The sequence below is a fragment of the Lissotriton helveticus genome, chromosome 7, assembly GCF_964261635.1.
Source record: "Lissotriton helveticus chromosome 7, aLisHel1.1, whole genome shotgun sequence".
In the NCBI taxonomy this organism is placed as follows: Eukaryota; Metazoa; Chordata; class Amphibia; order Caudata; family Salamandridae; genus Lissotriton; species Lissotriton helveticus.
Genome location: NC_136068.1, coordinates 311,552,430 through 311,577,962, shown reverse-complemented (window position 1 = coordinate 311,577,962; position 25,533 = coordinate 311,552,430). Strand labels below are relative to the sequence as shown.

At 43.5% G+C, this 25,533-nt stretch overlaps 1 protein-coding gene across 2 annotated transcripts in view; it reads left to right on the top strand.

Annotated features, from left to right (window-relative positions):
- The window catches only part of KIAA1755 (KIAA1755 ortholog), a 525,057-nt gene extending 514,121 nt beyond the window's left edge, over positions 1 to 10,936 (top strand). For both annotated transcript variants that reach the window (XM_078652123.1, XM_078652122.1), the window contains exon 23: positions 8,800 to 10,936. The gene's annotated coding sequence lies outside the window, so the exon portion shown is untranslated. The remainder of the gene's footprint in view (positions 1 to 8,799) is intronic.
- The last annotated feature ends 14,597 nt before the right edge of the window (positions 10,937 to 25,533 follow it).

The following is a 25,533-nucleotide window of genomic DNA, read 5'->3' as shown; positions in this document are numbered from 1 at the left end:
CCAGTGAGAATTGGGTGAAAATACTCTTATAGAAGGCATAATCAATGACCTTGCTAATGGATAAGCCATTATGTCTGTCCACCACAATAGTGGCTTCTTAGCAGAAATCAAAGATAAGATCCTTGGCGAAGAAGGAGGTTTTTGTCTTCAGTGCAAATAGTGCCATCAAAAGGATATTCATCAAAAGTAGCAATGTTGGCAAGATGCCATCAACAGGAAAAATATTTAGTGGTGCAAATGACAGCCAGGGTCAAGGCAGTGCCTATCTTGCTTTTCCCTTTTTATTGCCTTTCCTAACAGCGATTTCTCCTCTTTTGCGTTGTAGGGGGGCTTTCCAGATGCTTACATCTTACAAGAATCGAGGGGCTTAGGGAAAAACAAAGGGCAGTGGTCCCTTAATTAGATTCTTTACTTCAAGAAAAGTGGCTGCCCTCGTGATCTCTGCCGAAAATCGCCTTATTTGCCTGTCCCTCTACGTCTTAGTGAGAAATCAGCTTTTACTTTGCTCTGCCACTTGTGCAGAGTAGTTGCAGTCAGTTTGTCTACGAGTTAAACAATCTTTCTATCACGATTTACATAGGCATGCTTTCTCTGTAGAATTACCAATCTTATATTTTATTTGTTCGGCCATACTAAAAGTTAAACAGTGTTCAGCATGCAGCTGGCTTTCTTGCAGGCTGTTGGCAGAAGCGAACGTTGTGTGAAGGAAGCAGAGCTGCTGAAGGCATTACTGGCGGCAGATGTATAAACTGTGAACAGCACGAGCTGAGGAACAATATAGAAAACAAGCATTAGAAATGCAATCGGGCTCGGATTTATTTGAGTTTGAGCTAATGGCATTGTAAATGCCAATGTCTTTTTGCCATGTGTTATGGAGTGTGTGCATGTGGTGTGCAGTGGAAGTATCTTGGTTGAATTGTAATTTTACCAATGGTGGCATGCTGGGCTTTATATGAATATGTTTAAAAGTAAAGTGTACCATACTGCGATTGCTTGGTGGAAAAGTGCACTGCCGGCTGGAGGTGTGTGTGCCTGGTGGAAGGGTGCACTGACGGCTGGTGGGTGTGTGCTTGGTAAAAGCGTGCACAGATGGATGATGGTTGTTGGTGTTTGTGCATGGTGAAAGCATTCATTGACGGCTGGGGGTGTGTTGTTGTGTTGGTTGTTTTCTGTGTGCTGGTGAGTGTGTGGTGGTGAGTCTGTGGGGGTGAGCCTGGGGAGTGAGTGTGGTGGTGAGTGTGTTGTGTTGAGTGGTGACAAGTGTGTGGTGTTGAGAGACTGAGGTGTGTGGTTTGTGTGTGCGTTATGTGTGTGTGGTGTATGTGTGTGTGGTGTTTTCTGCACACTCACACACTGCCCCTACACATTCACACACTGCTCACCCGCACGCTCCCAATGTCACCCTGCATAGTCACACACTGTTTACCCTGCACACTCATTCTGCACACTCACACAATGTGCACCCTGACACACTGTCTCTGCAGTCACTCTGCACTCACTGTCACTCTGCACTCACTGTCACTCTGCACTCACTGTCACTCACTGTCACTCTGCACTCACTGTCACTCTGCACTCACTGTCACTCTGCTGTCACTCTGCACTCACTGTCACTCTGCACTCACTCTGCACTCACTCTACAGTCACTCTGCACTCACTGTCACTCGGCACTCACTGTCACTCTGCACTCACTGTCACTCTGCACTCACTGTCACTCTGCACTCACTGTCACTCTGCACTCTACAGTCACTCTGCACTCACTGTCACTCTGCACTCTACAGTCACTCTGCACTCTACAGTCACTCTGCACTCTACTGTCACTCTGCACTCACTGTCACTCTGCACTCACTGTCACTCTGCACTCACTGTCACTCTGCACTCACTGTCACTCTGCACTCACTGTGCCGCACTCTTGAACAATTCGACACGCTATTGAAAACGCTCCCCTCCCTGCCCACTGATAAATGGACTCTCCCGACCTGGTCAGTCGTGCACGCACTGGGACGGGGCAGGCACGTGCACACTCACGCGAGCGCACGCAAAGGCACCTAAACGTAAAGGCACTAATGCCGTCTAATCTTCACAAAAAGGCATGGCACACATTGTAAACGAACACAATATGTTTTCTCGGTCCACTTTTGTCTTTACTGTGCAGCAAACGTGAATTAAAGCTGTAGAAAGTGTGCAGATGCAGCTATTTTAAAAGGATTTCTAAAGTCCAATTAAAAGTAAGAATAATCAGAGATTTTCGCAATCACCCAGGATGAACAGGCGAGCGAAGAGGACAAATACGACTCGGAGAGGTGGACGGAGAAAGCAGAGGGGACACAATTCACTAAAATGGCTTTAATCCAGTCGGAACTCAGATGGGCGCAGCGTTCAAGCCCTTGGGCATTCTTAGTGAAAGGAAAAACCAAATGAGACATCACTGCGGTCTGAACTCTGAAGATATTTGCAGAATGGGAACAGGGAATAAAGTCTCATAAACGGCGCGCGAGGGCATCTCATTTACACATTAGCAACCAGGCGCTAGATCGGGCAGGAATCTCAGGAGTACAGAGCAGTCAGTGCAGTGACACGGAAGGCCTCTGGGAAGCGTCTCGAAGGGGCGCCCCGTATATTCCCGAGATATTAAACCCCCTCCCAAGCTTGCGGTCTGTCTTGAATTGTATCAGCCTCACCTAAAGTTTAAGTCGCCGTTAAGGAAACTAGCAAAGACAATGCGCGTTTTTTTGTTTAGACAATCTTATAATGGCAAATTCACGGGGAAACAAACACCCTTTGAGCGCTTGAGAACTTTCCGAGGGCTCGCAAAGCAGTGACGTGGTGAACGCGGCCGCACTCCGTGCAGTCGACGAGCTGACAGGGCAGTTACTCTCGGTTAATGCTCTCGCACGGCCACCAAGCCCATCAAAACCCCGGAAATATAAAGGGAATGCGGGGCGCAAACAAGCCGGTCCCTGTGCTCTCATGTGTGCTCACGAGAGCATTCTATATGTGCACAGAAGCGCCCTGCTCGCATGTGTGCATACAAGCATCACCCTCTGTGTGCAGTCAGAGCATTCTCGGCAGGGCAGTGCGTGGCACGGGCTCACGCGCGAGAAGACAGGGCCGGGGAGTCAGTAGGTAGATTATTGACGGATACACCAGGAGATGTCAATTCTAATGACTCATTTCCCTTTTGACCAAAACTGTGTGATCCTGGGCAAATCACGTCCAGCCCAATGCCTAGGTTGATTTATGAATTAAGAGCGGCTGGAAACATGTTTCCTTCATTGATCGGCGCTATTTTAAACAGCAGGAGCTAGATCATGTTTTAAAAGGTCTGCCCCTGCAGCGCTACATCTGGGGTACCTCACATGACCCAGCTGCAGACCAAGAAGAGGGCGACCTTTCAAGTTGGGGGAGGTGGGTGGGGGCCGTCTTAATACCTCTTCTCCCTAAAGAAGGGGCTCCCTGATCCTCGAGCAGCCCGTGTGAGCGTTTAATATCCTGCACTCTTCTTGTCTGTTCCGAAAGGGTAGTTTACCAATTGAGGGTGCCATACGTGTGAACCCCAATATTTAACTTCTCGTAATCTGGCTTCCGCCTTCCAGTTGACTTTTTCACAGTCTCCTGCCAATATCTACGACGTCCCCTGTGTGCACACAGGGGTGTGGTTGCAGGCGACGACCTCCGAGACTGTGTGGCACAGGCAGCCCCCGGGGTCTGTATGGAGCAAGCAGCCTCCCCAGAAACTGATGGGAGCAGGCAGCCTGCCCGGATACTGCATGGAGCAGGCAGCCTCCCAAGATACTGCATGGAGCAGGCAGCCGACCCAGTTACTGCATGGAGCAGGCAGCCTCCCCAGTTACTACATTGCGCAGGCAGCCTCCCCGGATACTGCACGGAGCAGGCAGCTCCCAGGGTCTGCTTTAAACAGGAGCCCCCTGGGTCCCCATGGGATAGACAGATTTCCTGGGTCTGACTAGAACTGACAGCACCCCCCCCCCTTCCCCGGGGTCTGCATGGAACAGGCAGCGTCCCCTGTGTCTGCATTGAACAGGTACCCTGCCCGGGGTGTACATGAAGCAGGCACCCTCCCCGGGGTCTGCATGGAACAAGCACCTCCCCTGTGTCTGCATGGGACAGCCACATGCACCCTCATAGAGGTGTCCATGGAAAAGGCATCCTTCCCTGTGTCTGCGTGGAACGAACAGGCAGCTCCCCTGTGTATGCATGGAACAGTCAGTCTCTTCAGGTCTGTTATCAGCCTCCCCAGGGTCTGCATGGAACAGGCAGCCCCCGAGGGGTGAATGGCACTCTCCCCGGGGTATGCACGGAATAGGCAGCGTACCCGGGGTGTGAATGAAGCAGGCAGCCTCCACGAGGTGTGCATGGAACAGGCTGCTCCCCTGTGTATGCATGAAGCAGGCAGACTTCCCGAGGTGTGCATGGAGCAGGCAGACTTCCCGAGGTGTGCATGGAGCAGGCAGCCTCCCCGGGGTGTGAATGGAGCAGGCAGCCTCCCCGGGGTGTGCGTGGAGCAGGCAGCCTCCCCGAGGTGTGCATGAAGCAGGCAGCCTTCCCGAGGTGTGCATGGAGCAGGCAGCCTCCCCGGGGTGTGCATGGAGCAGGCAGCCTTCCCGAGGTGTGCATGGAGCAGGCAGCCTCCCCGGGGTGTGCATGGAGCAGGCAGCCTCCCCAGGGTGTGAATGGAGCAGGCAGCCCTCCCGAGGTGTGCATGGAGCAGGCAGCCTTCTCGAGGTGTGCATGGAGCAGGCAGCCTTCCAGGGCTTGCAGGCACCAGACCGTGAGCTGTTTGATAGAAGACTCGCAAGTACGAATAGGCATTTCCTTTCCTGTGTGCACATAGAAAGTTATCGAACTGACCCGGGCAGCGTCGTGTATGCACGAGTGTATGTTTGCACACCGGCCCCTTCCATGTGCGCAGGCATTACATTATTGGGTTCAAGCACCCCGCCCGCACCCCAGTCTACCAAGAGGCAATCGATTCGATCTGCTTGGATATGATCTGCTTTTTGTCCTCATAGTGCCTTAGAACAGCGCCTAGAGGCGGGTGGATCTACTGTCTGCACTAAAGCAAACATTCCCACACCCACACGTGTGGATTTAGGGAACCGGTCTCCCACCTGTACCCAACACAGTTAACTCAGTGTGCACACAATCAGCATCGGCTGAGCTCCCACCTGTTCTCTGTGCACAAACCTTCACAGAGATCGATGTGCACACATCCGCACACCCCTACGCCCCGTCATCAGCGTTATAAAAAGACACATCCGTCTATGTGCACATAGGTCCCATCCCTTTCATCTGTACTCAGGCAACACGTGCACCTCAAATACCAGCCGGCAATACCTCCGTGGACACGTGCACCACCTTGTGCACACGCAGAGTGACTGCTGTGTTCAAACATGTCACTTCTGGTATGCACACAAGCGGATCTTAAGCCATTCTCCAGAGACACATGCAACAACATCTATGTGCACAAAACTACAGGATTTCTTGAGCGCGCATCCAGGCACCACCAGCCATACTACACCGTCAGAGATCACCGTTGTGTGTAAACTTGTAGCACCATCTGTCCCATAACAAAAACGGCACCCTCACCCACGTGTGCGTACCAGCATCGAATGTGTTTAAAACCAGTATCTTCTGTGCACACAGACATAGAGTACACAGTAGTAGAACTTGGAGAGCACACAACTGCAGTACATCAATGTGTGCATACACAACGTTCCGTGTACAAACTACCAGATTTCTGTTTGTACACAACTAGTATTCCTAAAGGTGCACAGTATCTTTGCATGAGCCCCACGTGTGCACATTGAGTATCCTCCGTGATCATACAACCACAGCATCCCCTGTGCGCCTGTGTGCACACTAGTATTCTCAGCTCCTGTGCGGGTGTGTGCACACAGACAGCATCCTCCATGCGCTCTCTATCACAGCATCCTCTGCGCGCTCCCTAGTGCAGCGCTGCTGAATGGTGAACGCGCCCGGCCATCTGGATTCACTTACGGAGGCACCCTGACAGCTCCTAATTATAATTAATGTACTTCTTTGCGCGAGCACGAACGAAAAATGCCCAAGATGGCGGAAGAAAACTACATTTACCCTATCACTTCAAGCCTATTAAAACGACAACACTACGAAGACGAATCACTGGCCAGATGACAGAACACACTAAAGAATGTGTGGAATTTTTCTCGCCAAAGCCCTAGGAGATACTTCTTTTTTCTCTTCTTTAACATTAGGATCTCGAAACTCCTCCCACTTTCAGTGGGGAGGAGTCCGAGCCCTAAAAAATCATTAAATGGAAGAGATCTTTTAAGTTGTGACTGAGGACGCCCTCACTTGATGTCAGTTTAAATAATTTGGTTATTGCCTCTGCACTTAGTGATCACCATGACACTTTTTGTAGATGAAAATAGAGATGTTAGAACCATTGTCTCATTGGCTGTTGCTGAAAAGGGCTCAGCGAGAGAGTGGAGTGATGGAGTGAATTAGTTTTAATGCTGCATTCTAGGTCTGAGTGAACTAGTTCGAGCTGATTCTAGACTACCCAAACTTCGCCATTATTCAGAGATTGTGAACCTTGTTGATTCAGGTTCAGGCGATTGTGACGTTTTCAGCCTGCTGAATGTTCCCTTAAACAGACGGGTCGGGTTAGATTAGTCCTTGTCCTCACCTAGTCACATTACTGATGTCACTTGAAGGGCTGATTGTCTACAGTTGCTCTGGCCCTTTGTTTCAAACTGTCAGACTAAAAGCCACATAGATCATTGTTTTCAGACTCTGAAAATTGAGTAATATAAAGAAAGTATGCACTATTTACAGATTTGTCTGTCACTAGCCGTTAAATGGCCCTACGTTTGACAACCACTCCCTTTTCTAGGGTTTTTTAGCTAACCGTTCTTTTTTCCATTTATTTATTCATTTCCAATTTTTGTAAAGTAATGATTACCACCTAGGGTAGTCTCTGGGCAACTAGGGGATGATAGGAGGAGAAGAGAAGAGCAATCAGTGGGAACAAAGAGAACCATTCAACGTTCTGTTGGTAGGAGTATGTCGGTAGAGGGCCAGCCTCACAGTGTAAAATGGTAGCCATGAGTGGTCGTATCTTCTCATCGCTTTCAGGTGTCTAGTAGGCACCTGACTTCCAGGATTTGAAGCTTTGCATTTACCAATGTAGGTATTTACCAACATAAATATAACTTAAATATCCTTGAAAGCTAAATGCTGTTGAGTTAAAGGCCGAGGGCTCGTTGAGTGTGTTTGGCATGGCCTTGGGCTTTCCAATTCACAAGTCCATCTTTTTCTGTCCACTTTGGCATAATTCCTTCAAATGCTGCTTGGACAGAAGTATTTTAAGGATATGTAAGTAATAAGAACACATAAGCATGTCAACCCCAAACCATTAGAAGGGGGTTGGTCCAGAGCATAACATATGTGCATGCTGGTTCTGAGACACTTTAATGTGCACTTCTTAAAGCCATTAGGTCAATCACTTGATTATAAAAATGTATGAGGCTGCCATTGATCAAAAAAGACTTCACTTAACAGTTCCTTTTATCAACTAGTAACAACTGTCTGCATAATTATATATAAACAATAATAATAGGTCCATTCTAAGTTTGTCAATCTGCACTATACCTCAAGTTGCTACATACGTTTTTGTGTTAAATGGTCACCCAACTTTCATTGTGTAACCATTAAAATGATATGTGAATTAGTCTGGGTTGATCAGATACGCTTATCATATACATCATAATGTGTATTGCAATGGTCATTATTTTATCTTGAGTTATTAACTTTTTAACATAAGTATGTAGATGCAAAAAATGTAACGTGTTTTAGTAGGTGGCAGTTTTATTGTATATAATTCTTGCATTTCATAGGTGTAGTTCAGAGACGCTTTAAGGATTTTGGGGTCCCTGGGCCAAACGTATTTTGGGGCCCCTGTTCAAAACAGCTTTGATTTTATGATCCAGTTTCTGTTCTTTCATGCCCTCTTTGGCCAGGTCACTGACAGTGCAGAGGCACAGTGGTGCAAATTCTTAGTGTGTTTACATCTAATATTCAGGGATAGTGACATGTTTTCAATATTGTAACAAAGCAGTAGTTCATTAATATTACTGCAAATAATCTCTGTGACTCCCTCTCATTTCTCATGTATTGATCTAAAAGAAACTTTTTTTATGATGTTGCATGAAAAATAAACACAACATTTGTCTGCAAAATGTCTGTTATAGACTCTCACACATTATCCACATTAAAAATAAATTACAGGAAAACGCTATTTACAACATTCTGTTTAAGAATTATTCAAGGTCATCATGGCAAGACTCTCTGCAGAACAGAGCTGGCTCTATCAGGGTGCCCCCTGAAAGTGTAGTTCAGCAGAATATTCATTTTATATGCATAATTATCTTTTATCTATTTTTCCTATTTATTATTGTACTACAGCTGTGCTGTTAGACAGTAGGATGCACTAAAAATATTGATGGTGTGAAGGGCTTGCATGGTGTATAGATATTCACAAGAAATGTTTTTGGCATGCTGCATATATTGTACATTTGTTACCCATTTTTTTCAGCTTGCCATAAATGCATACTGGTTAAGTTATTTTTTTGTTAAAAGCAATAAGATTTAAAAAATGTTACTGTTGTACCTTTTGCTTGCCCTTATAAGTGAGTGTCATATTAATGTTTGTGCGTAATTAATTTATTTTATATAAAGTTACATTTCTCATTGTTTAAATGGGTTATTTTAATATTTGATTTTTGTTCTTTGCCCTAGCGGTGATAGGTCCTGCTTGGAGTGATGAAATTGCTCCTATTATCCAAAAGATTCGATGGGGTAAGAATAATCATATGGAAATGTCAAGGGATGTGCCCATAAAACCCTCTGATTCCTGAAAACGGATTACATTTTGTTAGAGAACTTCTTCAGCAGTACCAGCACTACAAAGTTCGTCCCACAGCCATAAATGTCAGTGTTTAAACGGATCTTACCACCGTTGATAACCTTAGAGCATGCTCAGTGTCTTCAAATTCCACAGAATAATAAGGGGCAACTGACAGCCGAAAACAAGCTATGCCTGCAACCAGCGACGAATGTCACCAATCCAGGAAAGTACATTCTACTGGTAGAGAGAACCACTACAAATGGTAGCAAAGTAATAAAGTGCATGCTACAGCTAGACATGTTTCTTAGATTCCTCCAGAATGCAGAGGCTGACAAACAATTAAAATAACACCAAGCAGCAAAGTTCCTCCTGCAGCAACTGATTACTTCAAATGACTCCATGAAAAAAAGTTATTGTCTGCAGTGAGACAACCACTTCAAATTACACCAAAACTAACAATGTGTGCTCTGCACCCTGACATAACTAAATTAAATGAGAAAGACACCTCCTACATCCAGAGTCGATCTGTTCTACTTCATGAACACTGCCAAATGGATCGTCAAGACAATTTCTAGAACTCCACCAAACTAACAAGATGCTTCCCACAGCATGAGATAATACCTTCAATGCCATCAATCCTGCGAGTTGCATCCTACAGTCATAGCTAATTTGACTATTTCAACAAAATGAGTCCTACAGTCATAGACATATACTTCCAATGATAACAAAGTATTCTGCTCCTAAAGACAACCAATGAAAGTAAAAGAAAATTAACAGAGCACATTCTGCATCAAGAGACATCCCCTTCTGCTTCAACAACACTGCCATCTGCATTGAACTCTCTTCAGATTCCACAATGCTAACTGCATGCATCCTACAGCAAGAGACAATCACTTCAACTCCACTGGAGTGCAACATGCACCTTAAAGCCCTGAACAACATCTTCATCTCCACCAAACAAAATGCAGATGCCAATTAAATTGAATATTTGTTGCTACATTAACATTATAAAGACAAAGGGCATTCATCAGTCATATACAACCGCTTCAACAATACCAAATCAATAAAGAGCAATGTACAGCAAAGGACAATCACTTTAATCTTAATAAAATTAATAAATGTCATGCTAACACCTGGGACAACAAGTTCAAACTTGATTAAAACAACCACATGCCTATTACAGTCATCAAGTAAGAGACAAGCACTTTAAAAATTACCAGCCTGGCTCACTGCATCCTACAACAAGACATAAACTCCTTAATCTTCACCTAACTTGCCTAGTAAACCAACACCCACAAACAACTAACACATCCCAGAGCTAACAAATTGTATTGCTAAGGTATCAATGATGTAAAGTCTACCAAAACTACACCCAAAAGGTAAATTCCAGGACTAAAAAGTGCATATCTTGAAATAAGCACTAACATCAAACAAATAAGCTAAACGTAAGTAACAAACACTTTAACATCTGAAATGCATCTCACATCAAAGGACCAAGATCTTGAACCCCAACCCAATATTTCGACAGCTTCAGTGTCACAGAGACAATGGTGTTAATGTTCTCCAAATGAGCTAAGCATCCTTTTTAGTATGAATTCAGCATGCTTGGTCCTTGTGGTCACCAGCATCAACTTAGACATAAAGAATTGAAAGTGGTGAGACTGATCTTGGATGTGAAGCACCCCTTCAAATATTAGACATGAAATAGATTTATCATTGTATTCCAACAATCTGACCCTACTTGGCGCTTCCAAGTGGATTCTTATGGAGTGAAACTCTTATTATTACTGGTTTCTGCAGAATCAGCAATGTGACTATCTCTCCTATAATGTGAAAATATACAGTGTCAAATAAATAAGGTATGCGTTCAGGAGACTTCTACTGCACTCATGTACTTTCTCACTTGGGGCTTGTAGTAATGAGCTGCAACTGGGAACTGCCGGGTAGGGATAAAACCCCTGCAACATTCAGCGAAGATGATATGCTACAGATTTGAATTGAACGTGAAATAAATGAGAATGGACTGTTTTTTCTCATTTATTGTGTAGTTATCATTTTTTTGTTTCCTTCCTGCTTTGACGGTACAGTAGTATAATTGCTGATTTCAAATATGCATCTACTCAGAGTCTCTTGACTAGGGCCACAGAGACATATTTCAGGCGCCTCTAGTGTTAATATATGGTCACATTATATGAAGATTGTTCCGTTGCCTCTAGCTGTCTTACACTGTAGAGCTTCTGGTTATAGAGGTAGCAGAGCTGTCCATCCTACTCATCCCACTCCTTAGGTGGATGTTACAGATTCACATCGTGCCATTTTGAGAGAAGTGTACTATGGGCATCAGTGCTAAACATCGGAGTAGTTCGCTTTCAGAAAGGCATGCATCGGTGAATAATGTAGATCTTGCTTAGAGCCATGATGCGGGGACTGGTAACATATATATAGGCACTCAGATTAGCTCTCCCTCAGCTAGGACCATTATTCCACACATGTGGCTGATTCCTGCTCAGTGTTAATATATGCTATCTGGCATTAGTACATTATTTTTATAGAAAATTATCCGCAAACAGTTCACCTCTTGGCGCTGGCAGTGCCCTGAAGTGCTGTCTCCGGGGCTGCAGGATAGTGTGTGGTGTTTTCGTGTGAGACGGTGCCAGTCATTATCAACCACTGCCACCAAATAGCTTATGATAGACTGCTTCCCAGGTTCTGCCTCCAGCTGGTGCTGCACTCACTGTGTGAGAGGAAGGATGCAGCCCTAAGAGTGGCAGCTAGTGGGAGGGGGTTCTGAAGGACAGCGAGGGTCAGGAGGTGTCGGTGAGTGACAGTAATGATCAGAAGGATTGAGTGACTATGAGGGGTGGGGTGTGAGTGGCCTTGACGGGTAATCAGTGGGAGTGAAAACAAGAGGAAGGGGATATGAGTGACAGCGAGACAGAGGAGGAGTGAGGAACTGTGAGAGTAGTGGTTGTGAACAACAATGGTGGACAGGAACTGCGATGTCAAGAGCCAGATCGTGTGAGTAACAGTGAGCGGCAGGGGGTGTGAGTGAGAGCAAGTTGCACAAAGTGTGAGTGAGTGAAAGTGACAGTGGATGGGGCAGGTTATGTGAGTGACAGAAAGAGACAGGCAGTGTGATTAACAGCAAGGGATAGGAGGTGCGAGGTCAGGAGGTTGAGCAATAGTGAGGAGTAGAGGAAAGTTAGGGTCAGTGATGGGCAGTGTCTGAGTGAGAATGAGAAGCAGAAAGTGTGAGAAATATACCAATGGACAGGAGATGCAAGTGACAGTAAGCAACAGCCAGTCTGAGTAACTGCAGTTGGCAAGAAGCATGGCAATGAGTAACAAGAGATGTGAGTGACAAGAAAAGACATGAGATATGAGTGACATGAAGGGGCAGGAGGTAAGTGAGTACAGCAAGGGGTCAGGAACCGTGAGTGAAAGAAAGGAGCAGAAAGTATGAGTGACTAATGGGCAGCTGTTAAATAACTGCAACAAACAAGAAGGGACATTTACTATGGGGTCTATCAATAGGTGGAAGCAGGTGGGATGGATCTACAGTATCAGCAGCCACATCAGAATAGAGACAGTGCATACACACACTGAACAATAATCAGCAGACTGGCACAGACGAGAGCATGCAGAAGCAGAGTCCCTCTTCCAGCAGCACAGAGACAGTAGAACTTGAAGTTCTAACTGTCCTGCAGCACATTTTTGCTACCACACACCTTTGTTGTTGCACCCTTTCTGGATAACGTCCAGTGATGTACTCACCAGGTAGCCATTCATCAGAGAAAATGCACGCATTAGAACCAGCCAGCTGTTGCTTTTTGTGTCAGAACTCACCAAATCAGCACGCTGCCATGATTTGCCATTCAACTGGCCCTCACTTGCTCATCAGAACCTAATTCACGTTCAACACCCACTCCTCACAAGCCTCTGCTTATGAAAAAGTCCATAGAGAGACCAGCTACTCACATCACACACAAACTAGCTTTGCTTTTCTAGGAAGTTAGCACGCAAACCTTTCTTTACCCCTTGACATGCTGATTTTCTTGGACAGGGAGCAGTAGTGTAATCCCGATTTGGACTTTGGTGCTCCCCAGTGGGCCTGTCTCTCTTGTAAATAGAATTCAGAAGTGTCTTATTATTCAATCACAACAGAGACTCAAAAAGGACCGGCACAAAAGTCTCAAGTTTAAAGGTTTACTTTGAAAATACTAGAAGTACAAAAGCATAACTTCCAGTTAGTCAAATAGAAACTCAGTCAAAGTGCTGAGGCCAAAATTACAGTGAATCATGAACTCATGAGAGTTCAGAGATAAAACTGACCTATTTACCTTCTAAGAATGATGAAAGGACTCCTCCTTAGGTAGTAAAATTGCACTTTTATAGGATTTCACACAAAAGGTTCGTACATTCACTACAGTAGTACATGGTTCTCATGCTCCTAACGAATAGAAATCAAGCGAAGAGAAACATTTGCAACAGAATACATCTGAGGATTTTCTCACTTTTATAATACATGGGATTCTGTGTTCACGGTGTAATGCACATTGGAACACAATGGTTGCATTGTATGTTATTTGGTCTGGGATAGTTAAATTTAGCTTTGAGAAAGTCACATTTGGTTCAGAACATTCAATAAAGTCTTCCACTGGCTAGTAACGTTTGTTCTAGCAGAGAATAAAACAACAAAGTTAATCTTGTGGTGTAGTACAACGTCACATCAAAGTTGGAGGACAGACGCCAAGTTAGCCTAATTCACTGAAAGTAGGATTTTTGCAGTCATCAACATTACACTTCTACAATTCTACATCATCGATACCAAATTAGCTTTGTGAGACACCTGAAGGACAAATGAAGCTCACACTGCACCTGCTGTTGCTTGCATGTTAATTTCAAAAAGGGGGTGGTGATGGACAGAGTATCTGAGTTAATCAGAACACTCCTACCCAGTCACCAGATCAGGGCTTGATCCATCACCGTTTTTTAGCCCACTGCACCATCCCAGTTCAGAACCCGGCTATATGCAAATTAGTCTGTCCCTGGCCCAGTGCATCATGGGAACAGGGCAGACCAAACTACCAAGCCAATTCTTCACTGGAAAGGAAACAAGCTTCCGGGGACCGGTTTCTGGCATTACAGCCGTCTTCGGCCCGGCTTGCTTGAATCCTGATGGTGCAGTGAGCAAGGGACTCATGTCTGAGCATACCCTTCCACACTTATGGTGGGCAAAATAATTTCAAAAAGGGGGTTGCTTGCATGTTGTCACGTTTAATGGGTGTAAAGAGTGATGCACCCAACAGATATAGCCAGACAGGCAGGGTAATGTTACAATTTCTGCTAACCTTATTTAGATAGACCCATGTTTTGTCTATACTTTTTTAGATTGTTCATTGAAAAAGTATTTTTGTTTGGTTACAGTATTAACACTTTTTATTACTAATACTTGGAACTCGTAGGGGTCAAACTTGTGACCACCAATCACCACTTAGACATAGAGAGAACCAACCGCCATTTTAGCAGTCAGCTTCACAGATGGGAATAAAGTGCAGTGTGACAGAGCCCAGGCCTTAAACTCACACCACTTGATTCAGTTTGTCCCTACTGGAATGTTGAAACAGGTAGCTGTATGAGTTGAATGCTCATGGGTCAGAAGATGCAATTTCTAGCCCCCCACCACATAACTTGGGTACTTTGAATGTCATTTGTTACTCATACTGCAATGTGGGCTGTATAAAATAGAAGTCGGGTCGGGAATGAAGACATCTATGATGGTTGAGTTGTACGGTGAAGTTGCCCTGCTATATTTTGATACATCTTTCATGTAAAACAGTGCTTTTTTCATTTTTTTGAGTGGAGCTGTTTGGGATAATCAATTGATCTTGTTTCGTGAGCATTGCTGTACCTTCTGTTAAAAGAATCTGCATGTACTTCAGAAAAAAAGCCTACCACAAGAAAAGAAACCAGAATGTGGCTTGCCGCTATATGTATCAAGCTATTTAGCATTCGCAAAGGCCGAAATTCTGCGAATTTCGGCCTTTGCGAATGCTAAATAGACAAATGGAATGTATCAAACAAGTTTGATGCAAAATAAGGATTAGCAAAATTTGCTAATCCTTATTTTGCAATTGCACTTAAGGAATTGCAAATTTTGCGATTCCTTAAATGCAATGTATCAAACAAATATTATGGAAAAAATGCCATTAAGGATTAGCAAATTACCACCAACTTCTAGTTGGTGGTAATTTGCGAATTCTTATCAAAAAGCTTTTTGGAAAAAATCCAAAGGTGCCATATGACGCCCATACATGCCCTTAGGGCATGTATGTGCGCCATATGCCCCCAAATGTCTTTTTCAGGGGTGCAGCAGGGTGTTCTTGAGACACCCCTGCACCCTTGGAAAAATCCCTAATTTGCGATCAGCAAATTGCTAATTGCAAATTGCACTTTCATTCCTATGGGCCTCCTGGCCCATGGAAATGAAGGGGTAATTTGCGAATGACAATTTGCTAATCTCAAATTAGGAATGCTAAGGAATCGCTATTGGAAAGCGATTTTGTACATACATACCGTTTTGCATTTCCTAAATAGCGATTCCTTAAAATTCGCTATTTAGGAAATGCAAAATGGTTTGTTGATACATATAGCGGTTGGTTACTTAAAACCAAAGCAAGGCAGAGATTAGCAGGGCTGCAGGTAAAGAGACTGGACTGGAGAGGGAAGCTGGAATCGGGTATTGCGATGGAGCAGGGAGATGACATAACAGAGAAAGATCGCAGAGGAAGAGCCTAGGGGGCAATAACGTAATGAAGCAGAGAAAACTGAGCGGTGACACAAAGGAGGGAAGCAGGAGGAGGCAATGAGAGCGAGGCTGCCAAGTTGCAAATACACAGTAAGGGTGAGAGGGAACAATAGATGCAAACCCAACAAGTGCTAAAACTCAAATGGCAAAGAAAAACTATAAAGGAAAAATAGTTCCCTGACATCAGCAATGGAACGACACATTCCTTCAGTCATAGCACAGGGAGACCGAAATGCTCGTGGGTGGGACAAACATAAAAATAGAGAGGCAAGCGCAGGAGTAGGAAAGTGAGATAGATAAGAAAGCCATCCATTTATGAGTAAGGCGCTGACCCCGGGCCCACTCTGTATATATTATTGTTTACAATAGGTCTGCAACAACAGACGGCTAAAGCTGTTTGTAGGCAAGATCTAAAAATTAGTAGAGAACTTCGGCATTTTACTTTGGGAATTCGACGCTAAATGTATGATGTCTGTAATGCTTTTTTTAAATAGTGGGATTCCTTGCTGCCAAACGCGACTTTCCTCAAATTGGTTTCACCAGCCTGGTTTTATTGATGAAATATACAGAATTCACATCATGTAACAAGGACCTTTTCCTGCCAAAGAATAATTGCTTGGAATCTTTAAACCAAGAAGGTGTATCAGCCTAAACATTACTTGTCCAGGCTTATTTTTGTATGCATTTGTTTTTGGTCTCATGTAAACTGCTGCAGTGTCAGTTCGCATCTATTTCAAAGTTGGAATCTAGGGGCCATATGTATCAAGGCCAAATGGGTTCGCAAACGCTGAAATTCACAGAATTTCTGCGTGTGTGAACTCATTTTCGCAAAATGGTATGTATGAAAGAATTTGGGTGCAAAATAAGGAATCGCAAAATTTGCCATTCCTTATTTTGCGATTGCATTTAAGGAATCGCAAATTTAGCAATTCCTTAAATGCAATGTATTAAGCGAAAAGAAATTCTAAAATGCCCTTAAGGAATCGCAAATTACCACCAACTTCTAGTTGGTAGTAAGTTGCGATTTCCTTGAAAAATGCACATTTCAGCATTTTTCCAAGTGCCATGTGACGCACATACATGCCCTTAGGGCATGTATGTGCACCACATGTGCACCCATACTTATTTCAGGGGTGCAACAGGGTGTCCTATGGACACCCCTGCACCCTTGAAATTATTCTCAATTTGCGATTAGCAAATTGCGAATTGCAAATTGAGAATGCATTCCCATTCCTTCCTATGGGCCAGGAGGCCCATAGAATTCAATGGGAAAGTGGGCCATATGGATCAAGCAAAATTGCATTTGCAAACGCCGAAATTCGCAGAATTTCGGCGTTTGCGAATGCAATTTTGCTAAATGGTATGTATTAAGGCAAAATAAGGAATCGTAAAATTTGCGATTCCTTATTTTGCGATTGCATTTAAGGAATCGCACATTTTGCGATTCTTTAAATGCAATGTAAGAAGCACCAAAAAAGTGCAATTTGGCCTTAAGGAATCGCAAATTACCACAAACTTCAAGTTGGTGGTAATTTGCGATTTCTTTCACAAATGCACTTTTTGGCATTTGTAAAGGTGCCATGTGGCGCACATACATGCCCTTAGGGCATGTATGTGCTCCATATGCGCACACATGTACATTTCTGGGGTGCATCAGGGTGTCCTTATGACACCCTTGCACCCTTGAAATTATTCTCAATTTGCGATTCTCAAATTGCGAACCGCAAATTGAGAATACCTTCCCATTCATTCCTATTGGCCTCCTGGCCCATAGAAATGAATGGGAAAGTATTCCTTAATTGCGATTCACAATTTGCTAATCGCAATTAAGGAATATTAAGAAATCGCTAAAAAGTTGTGACTTTTTTACATACATCCCTATTTGCATTCTCAAATAGCGATTTCTAAAAAATCGCTATTTGAGAATTGCAAATCAGGATGTTGATACATATGGCCCAGTATTCCTTAATTGCGAATTTGCAATTTGCGAATTCGCAATTTGCGAATTCGCAATTAAGGAATATATAGAAATCGCTAAAATATTGCGATTTTCTTGATACATATCAATTAGCGATTCTGAAATAGCAATTTCTTAAAAATCGCTATTACAGAATCGCTAATTGGTATCTTGATACATATGGCCCTAGATGATAGAACAGCAGTTGTTCTGGTGAGCAGACAAGAGTTCTTCAACTGTCGTGTGCGGTACCTTAACAGAGTGTCTGGCCTGATGGACTAGGGTGTAAGCTCCTCTGTCCTCAGTAGCAGTCCTTATGCATGGTGAGAAAGATTTCATTCAGCTGTATTAGGGAAATATGCTGCATTCAAATAAACAAATGCAACTTTATGTAAGTAATAATGGCTTAGGATAGGGATAGATAGTTGTCACTTGCCTCTAAGGCAAGTTCACCTTCATTTCTCTCTGAATCATGGTTTTGCTGAAATTCCTTTTACTTAAATAGAGATGAAAAATGACATGTTATATTAAAAAATGTTTGCCGTTTTATATAGCGTGAACTCAACCGAAAGGTATTGGAGCACTTTACGTGATGAGCACCAGTAACATTACACAAGGTCACATTCATTTTTTAGACATGGGGAGATTCAGTGATTTGCCCTGACTCTCAGGATGTTGATCTGAATCCGAGACTCAAACCTGGTTTCCCAGTTCAAAAGTCAGCAGCTTTGACCACAACGACACAGCTTCTAAACCATTGTTTCTTGCCCCCAGATGCATCAAGCATCCATTTTACGATTCCTTATTAGCGAAAAATAAGGATTCGCTAATAAGGAATAGCAAAATGCTATGCATGAAGAAATCTCTAAAAAAATTGCGATTTCTTAATATTCCTTTATTGCGACTCGCAAATTGTGAGTCGCAATTAAGGAATACCACCTCATTCATTCCTATGGGCCTAGTGGCCCATAGGAATGAATGGGAAGACATTCTCAATTTGCGATTCGCAATTAGCGAATCGCATATTGAGAATGCAATTTCAAGGGTGCAGGGGTGTCCAAAGGACACCCTGTTGCACCCCTGAAATTAATCTGTGCACATATGTTGCGCACACACATGCCCTAAGGGCGTGTGTGTGCGCAACATGAAACTTTGAAAAATGCACAAAAGTGCATTTTTCAAAGTTTTTGCAAATTACCATGAAGTTCAACTTCATGGTAATTTGCTCCCCCTATTAGCGAAATCGCTATTTTTTTTTACTTTGTTGCATTGCATTTAAGGAATTTCAATTTGGGATTCCTTAAATGCAATCTCAATTTAGAGATTCCTTAAATTGCGATTTTTGCATTTGGGATGATGCATCCCAAATGCAAAAATACCAGTCGCAAAGGGGCAGATTCTGAGAATCTGCCCCTTTGCGACCGGATTTTCCTTTCATGCATCTGGGCCTTGATCTTTTGACGTCTATGGACCCCAAAATATATTACTGGAAACCAGGGACCCCCACTGAACCAATATTGGAAACCCTCACTGTGTCTTTATTGGAATCCGGGGACCCTGGCCTAAGCAAATTAGATGATTTGAACCTCAAAACATAAGCAAAAATATGAAAACATGCATTCAATGATTAAATTTGATTTATAATTTTATAAAGCACTCGAATACCATTGGTGTCATGGCGCTGTTTCAAAATGGGAGTAAGAGAGTGCTAGAGAGTAATGATTAGATTTTAAAGAGCCAGGTTTTAGAGCTTTTCTGAAAGTCCATAAATTAGGACTATACTTTAATGTAATAGGAAGCAAATTCCATAGTTTAGCTGTTCCTGCAATAAAACTTCTAACTTCTTCCACCCCAGGAGGCTCTCTTTGATCTGGGGATTACTAAAGGTTTAGCAGTGGATGATCGCAAATTCCTAGATTGAGTGTACCATTTAAAGCAACGTTTAAAATAATCTGGATCAACTTTGTGTAATGCATTAAAAGTGATACATAGTGATTTAAGCTTGATGCTTTTATCACCTGGGAGCCATTTTAATTTTTTATTGATTGGTGATTAGATATACCCAGCAGTAGTCGCGCTGAAGCATTTTGTAGCATTTGTAATTTTTGCAGTTTAAAAAAAAAGATATTTTGAAAAAGCCAATTCCATCATCTAGTTTAGATAGGGCCAAAGCAGAGACAACTGTTTTCTGGAGATCTGGTAGAATAAAGGGACAGATCCTTTTGATCAGCTTCACGATAAAGAAAACTGAAGATACTAAAGCATTAATCTGATCCTTAAAGTTAAGCTTATTATCAATGATAATTCCAATATTCAGTACGTTGTTTACTGGTAATGGGAGAGTAACCATGTCCTTAGGCCATCAAAAGGGTGACCAAAAAGAGGTGTTATTTCCTAGTAGTGATACCTCCGTCTTACCGGAATTCAATTTGAGGCAGTTAAACTGCATACAGTTATTGATCTGAGTCATACAGGTATTGAAATGTTCAGCTGTATCCTGGATGATACTAGATAATGAAACAATGATTTGAGTGTCATCAGCATAGGATACCGCTGAGAAACCGTAGGACCTGGTGAGCTCAGCCAAAGGGGCTGCAAATAGGTTGGAAAGGGTCAGGCTCAGGGACTATCCCTGCGGGACCCCACATGGTAGCTTAAAGCTGACCGAGGTGAATTCACCTAGAGCCACGAGTTGTTTCCTATCAGACAGGAAGGACTTTAGAACTTTAAGGGTGGTACCTTTAATTCCAAATTGAGAACGTTGGTTGATTAAGATCTGATGGTTAACCGTTTCGAAAGCCGCAGAGAGATCCAGTAGGATCAAGGCTGCCTTCCCCCTCGAATCTAAAATTAGTCTCAGGTCTTCAATTGCTGCAATCAGTGCGGTCTCAGTACTATGTGCTGCCCTGAAGCTGAATTGCACAGGATCTTAGAGCTTATTAGAGTTAATGAAGGACGTGAGCTCTTGATTTATGGCCCTTCCAAGACTTTCGATGGAAATGGCAGTCTGGAGATCAGCTTATAGCTACTGGGTTCCAATGGGTCCAGGCTAGCTTTCTTTATCAATGGCAGGATTGATGCTGTTTTCCACTCAACCGGGAAAAGTCCTGTTCTTCAGATTTCTTTAAAGATTTCCCCTCTGAGATTCATTGATAGTGTCTGGCACGGCCGGACTGGCCGTTGCGGACACTGGGCGTTTCCCTGGTGGGCCACCAGGGTGGGGGCTGGTTTTGGGCCCCTGGGGGCCATTTTTGTTCCCGGGGGTCAGCAATATCAGCCCCCTGTGACAAATTGGCCGAAACCAGCCCTCACAAACAACTCTGCTGTACCACCCCCCTCCCAACAGGGGGGCCGGCCGAGCAGTTTGCCAGGGCCGGTTTCGGTTCCCAGTCCGGCCCTGGTGTCTGGTGCAAGATGTATTATTCTAGGTGGACAACGGTCAAGAGGTGAGCCTGATTTGGTTGCAAAAATTAATTTCTGTACCTTTCCCAGATCCAATTAGGCACAGGACTCCATCAGACTGTTGGGGGAGGAAGTTATTGTAGTTATGGCTGATTTAGTAGTATTTTGCATATTTCTATTAAATCTATACTAATATAATAAAGAGAGAGCCCAAACCTTTGAGGCGGGTAATCTCAGGAACCACAGCACCAATCACAACACCCACTACAGCGTTGGAAAGGGCAGTTGCAGCAGATGGACATAGGCTATGCAGACGCCCACCATATACATTTAAAAGGTAAAAGAATCGTGCCAGCAAAGTAGTCCCTTGTGGGCGTGTCTGCGTTGTGCTGGGGACATGTGGTACGTTCCGCCCTTCATGCCATGTCTCATATCGTGGGCTGTGGGCGTGTGCTGGGGGCGTGGGCGTGTGCGGGGCGCGGGATTACGGAAAAAAAAGTGAGCGTTGTGCCCAATATTTCATTGTTTTTTCTTCCCAGGTTCTGTACATTCCAGATCCGGGTGTCCACCCTGCTCCCTTTAAATACCCCTGCACCCCATAATCATAACCCACCCTTACTCCTTAAAATACCCCAACACCCTTAAACACTAACCTATCTTAACCCTATAAATATACCTTGTACCCCAAAACCCAAACCTATCCCTAAACCCTAAAAATACCCCTGTACCCCAAAACCCAAACCTAGCCCTGAACCCTATAAATACCCCTGTACCACAAAACCCAAACCTACCCCTGAACCCTAAAAATACCCCTGTACCCCAAAACCCAAACCTAGCCCTGAACCCTAAAAATACCCCTGTACCCCAAAACCCAAACCTACCCCTGAACCCTAAAATACCCCTGTACCCCAAAACCCAAACCTAGCCCTGAACCCTTAAAATACCCCTGTACCCCAAAAACAAAACCTACCCCTGAACCCTAAAAATACCCCTGTACCCCAAAATCCAAACCTAGCCCTGAATCATAAAAATAACCCTGTACTCCAAAACCCAAACCTACCCCTGAACCCTAAAATACCCCTGTACTCCAAAACCCAAACCTAGCCCTGACCCCTAAAAATACCCCTGTACCCCAAAACCCAAACCTAGCCCTGAACCCTTAAAATACCCCTGTACCCCAAAACCCAAACCTACCCCTGAACCCTTAAAATACCCCAAAACCCAAACCTATTTCTGAACCCTAAAAATACTGCTGTACCCCAAAACCCATACCTATCCCTAAACCCTAAAACTACCCCTGTACCCCATAACCCAAAACTATATCTGAACCCTTAAAATACCCAAACACCCCAAAACATATACCCCAGTACCCCAAAACATATACCCCTATACCCATACTTACCTTATCCAAACATTTTTTTAAAATATGCTTTTACCATTCATGCATTTACAACGAATTTCGTTGTAAATTTATGCGTGGTAAAAGCATATAACATGTAATGCTATGCGTTATATTGGCATTGCGGAGTCATGGTACTTTCGTAATGAAAGTATGCGGAGGGATGGTATGCGGAAAGAAAGTTGCGGAATATTGGGTGTTTACCCTCCCCCCGGTAAGTACATTGGTGGTACGGCGGCCCACATCTCCATTAACATGCTCATATTTTTCCACCACCGATTTGAAAAATGCACAGGCCTCTCTCATTGATGGCCAGCACCGACATACACTTTTAGACACACCTCCCGCCACAAGTTCTAGAATTGCGAACTTTAGAGCTGGGGAGCTACGTTCGAATCTCGGCATCAGCTCAACATCCTGTGATTCCAGGCAAATCACTTTGTCTCCCCGTGCCTACCACAAATGAATGTGTTCTTCTGTAATGTAAATTGTGCTCATGCCATGTTGTCGAGTTCGCGCTATATAACATTGCAAGTAAAAAATAAAGTAGGGAAACTCGAGTTCACACACTACTGAACGCGCACTCTTAAGTGCATCAGCAGTGCACTGTGAATCGGAGTGTTTCACAGGCCTGTCACAGATAAGAAATGCTATCAAAACGAAATCCTACAAACCAATATACTAGTGGCCGGCAGCAATTCATACCCGGACAACGTCGGGACGGGCTGCTAGTGCATTACATACTTCTTCTACTTTGGACCTGAAGAATTTGGCTAGTTAGTTGCAGAAGTCAATGCTGCAGTTTTGTAAGGTAGGTTCTGGTGCTTTCGCCAAGATTCGAACTGTGGCAAAAAGCTCTTTAGTGGAGTTCTTTGACTGAATGATTTTGTCAGAGAAATATTTAGTCTTCTCCTCCTTTATTTGCATTTTATAGTCTGCAATAGCCGAGAAGTTGATTTTTTTTATCTTGGGGGTCATAGTTAGCCCTCCACTTCCTTTCCAATTTCCTACAAAGCTGTTTTCGTAATCTTAGTTTGTTGGTAAACTATGGTTTGGAAGGTGTTTTCTCTTTTGTTAGAAAAATATGTTTATGGAGCTACTTCTTCAACTGCTGCTCTAATCCATGACGCATAGGTGGAGGTGGAGGTGGACAAGTTGGGATCAGAATTGACAACTGACTTAGAGTTAAACAATGGCGATTTAAATTCCTGAGGGTCTATGCTATGCTAGGCTTGTCCTCTGCTAGAGGGGGAAGGGGGGGGGGGGGGGGATTTGTTATCACCACATTTTGAGCCTGGTACACTAACATCGAATCGAACTGCTTTATGGTCTGACCATGATAAAGGCAGTACCTCTGTTACCTTAAAATGAGGATTACTTATACAGATTATTGAGAGTACGTCCTGCTTTATGAGTAGGCAATGCTACCTGCTGGTGTAAATCAAAATTGGTATGTGAGTCAATCAATGACAAATGATGACATATTTTATTTTGTTGACAAACAAATCTTTTTAAAAAACTACATTTTAAATGTAATAGGGAGGTTGGAGCTTTTCTAAATTCAATTGAAGCTACCCAGGGTCCATATTATAGTCAGTTTAATTCGCTTGCACTGCTTTCGTGAATCAATTAGAGGATGCCAAGTTACATTTTAGTCTCCACTTTATAATTCCTTCACATTTTCAGAACATTTTGTAACTTACACTTTTATAATTTGCTTCTTTATTTATTATGCACTTTAATAATCTATTAATGTTAGTTAATATTGTATGCTGTCGCGGACCCCCTGAGCAGGAGTCGCGGACCCACAGGGGTCCCTGGACCACAGGTTAAGCACCACTACTCAAAACCATGTACACTGATGCACAGAATATAATATCCTGTATATTACCATTGTTGAGGCAGGAGAGGGACATCATGACCCACTTGAGGTTTACTTATCATGAGGCATAGCCCCTCCCCCAATTCAACAATGGCACTATACAGCATATTACATTCGGCACATTTGCATTGATGATATTTATTAAATGAAATGGCAACAGAATGTTCTATGTGTACCGCATTACTATAAAATTATTAACCAAATTGACTGTCATAAATAGTTTCAGCACAAAATTCCAATTGCATGCAGTGAAACAGTCTCGCAGAAATGACTGTATGGTTTGAACTCATCATGTTATTGTTGTTAATGTTATCAAGCACCTCTGTAGTGCACAATCTCCAATTAGTATGGAACCATACTGCTTTTGATGACCCAGTAATGACTTTCCAAATGGTTGTGGCTCTGCAAAGCTTTAAATGTCACTGTCCTGGAGCAAATGCTGTCAGTTTTCATACTCATAGTTTTACACCTTGCAGAGAGTTGGGGAAATGTTCCTAGATGGCTGTTATGTTAGGGTATGTTATGTTTATTTGTAAAGCGCACTATCACCCATGAGGGTATCCTGGCACTGAGCAAGTGTGTGTGCCTAGCCTTGCCTATGGTAGATTAGTTAATTGAAAAGCCAGGTCTCAGCTTCTTGTGTAATTCAGGAAGGGAAGAGAGACTCAGATGTGGTGTGGGTGTCTGTTCCACACTTTAGGAGTTATGTAAGAGAACACCCATCCTCCTGATCTAGTTCTGGATATGCATGAGATGTGTGTTAATAGGAGTCCCGCAGAGCCAAGGTATCTGGATGGTTGGTGGAAGGAGATGGAACTGTTCAGGTAGGTGGGTCCAGTGTTGTGTATTGTCTTGAATGTCTGTATGAGGAGTTTGAATTGAGCATGTTTGTGTATCAGGAGCCAGTGTCGTTCTCTAAGGTGTAGAGTTCTGGGTGGTTTGTGGTCTTCTAGTGAGTTGCTTGGTGATCCCAGAATAGAGGCTGTTCCAATTGTCCAACATGGTGACTACGGTGTGAGTGACAGTTTTTTTTAGTGTTCCTTGGGAGCCATTGAAAACATGATCCAGTCAATCAATCAAACAGGGTTTATAGAGCACAGCTAATCACCAGTGAGGGCTGAGTACACAGCTGCTATGGGTTTCATTTGAATAGCATGGCCTTGAGTCCTTTTCTGAA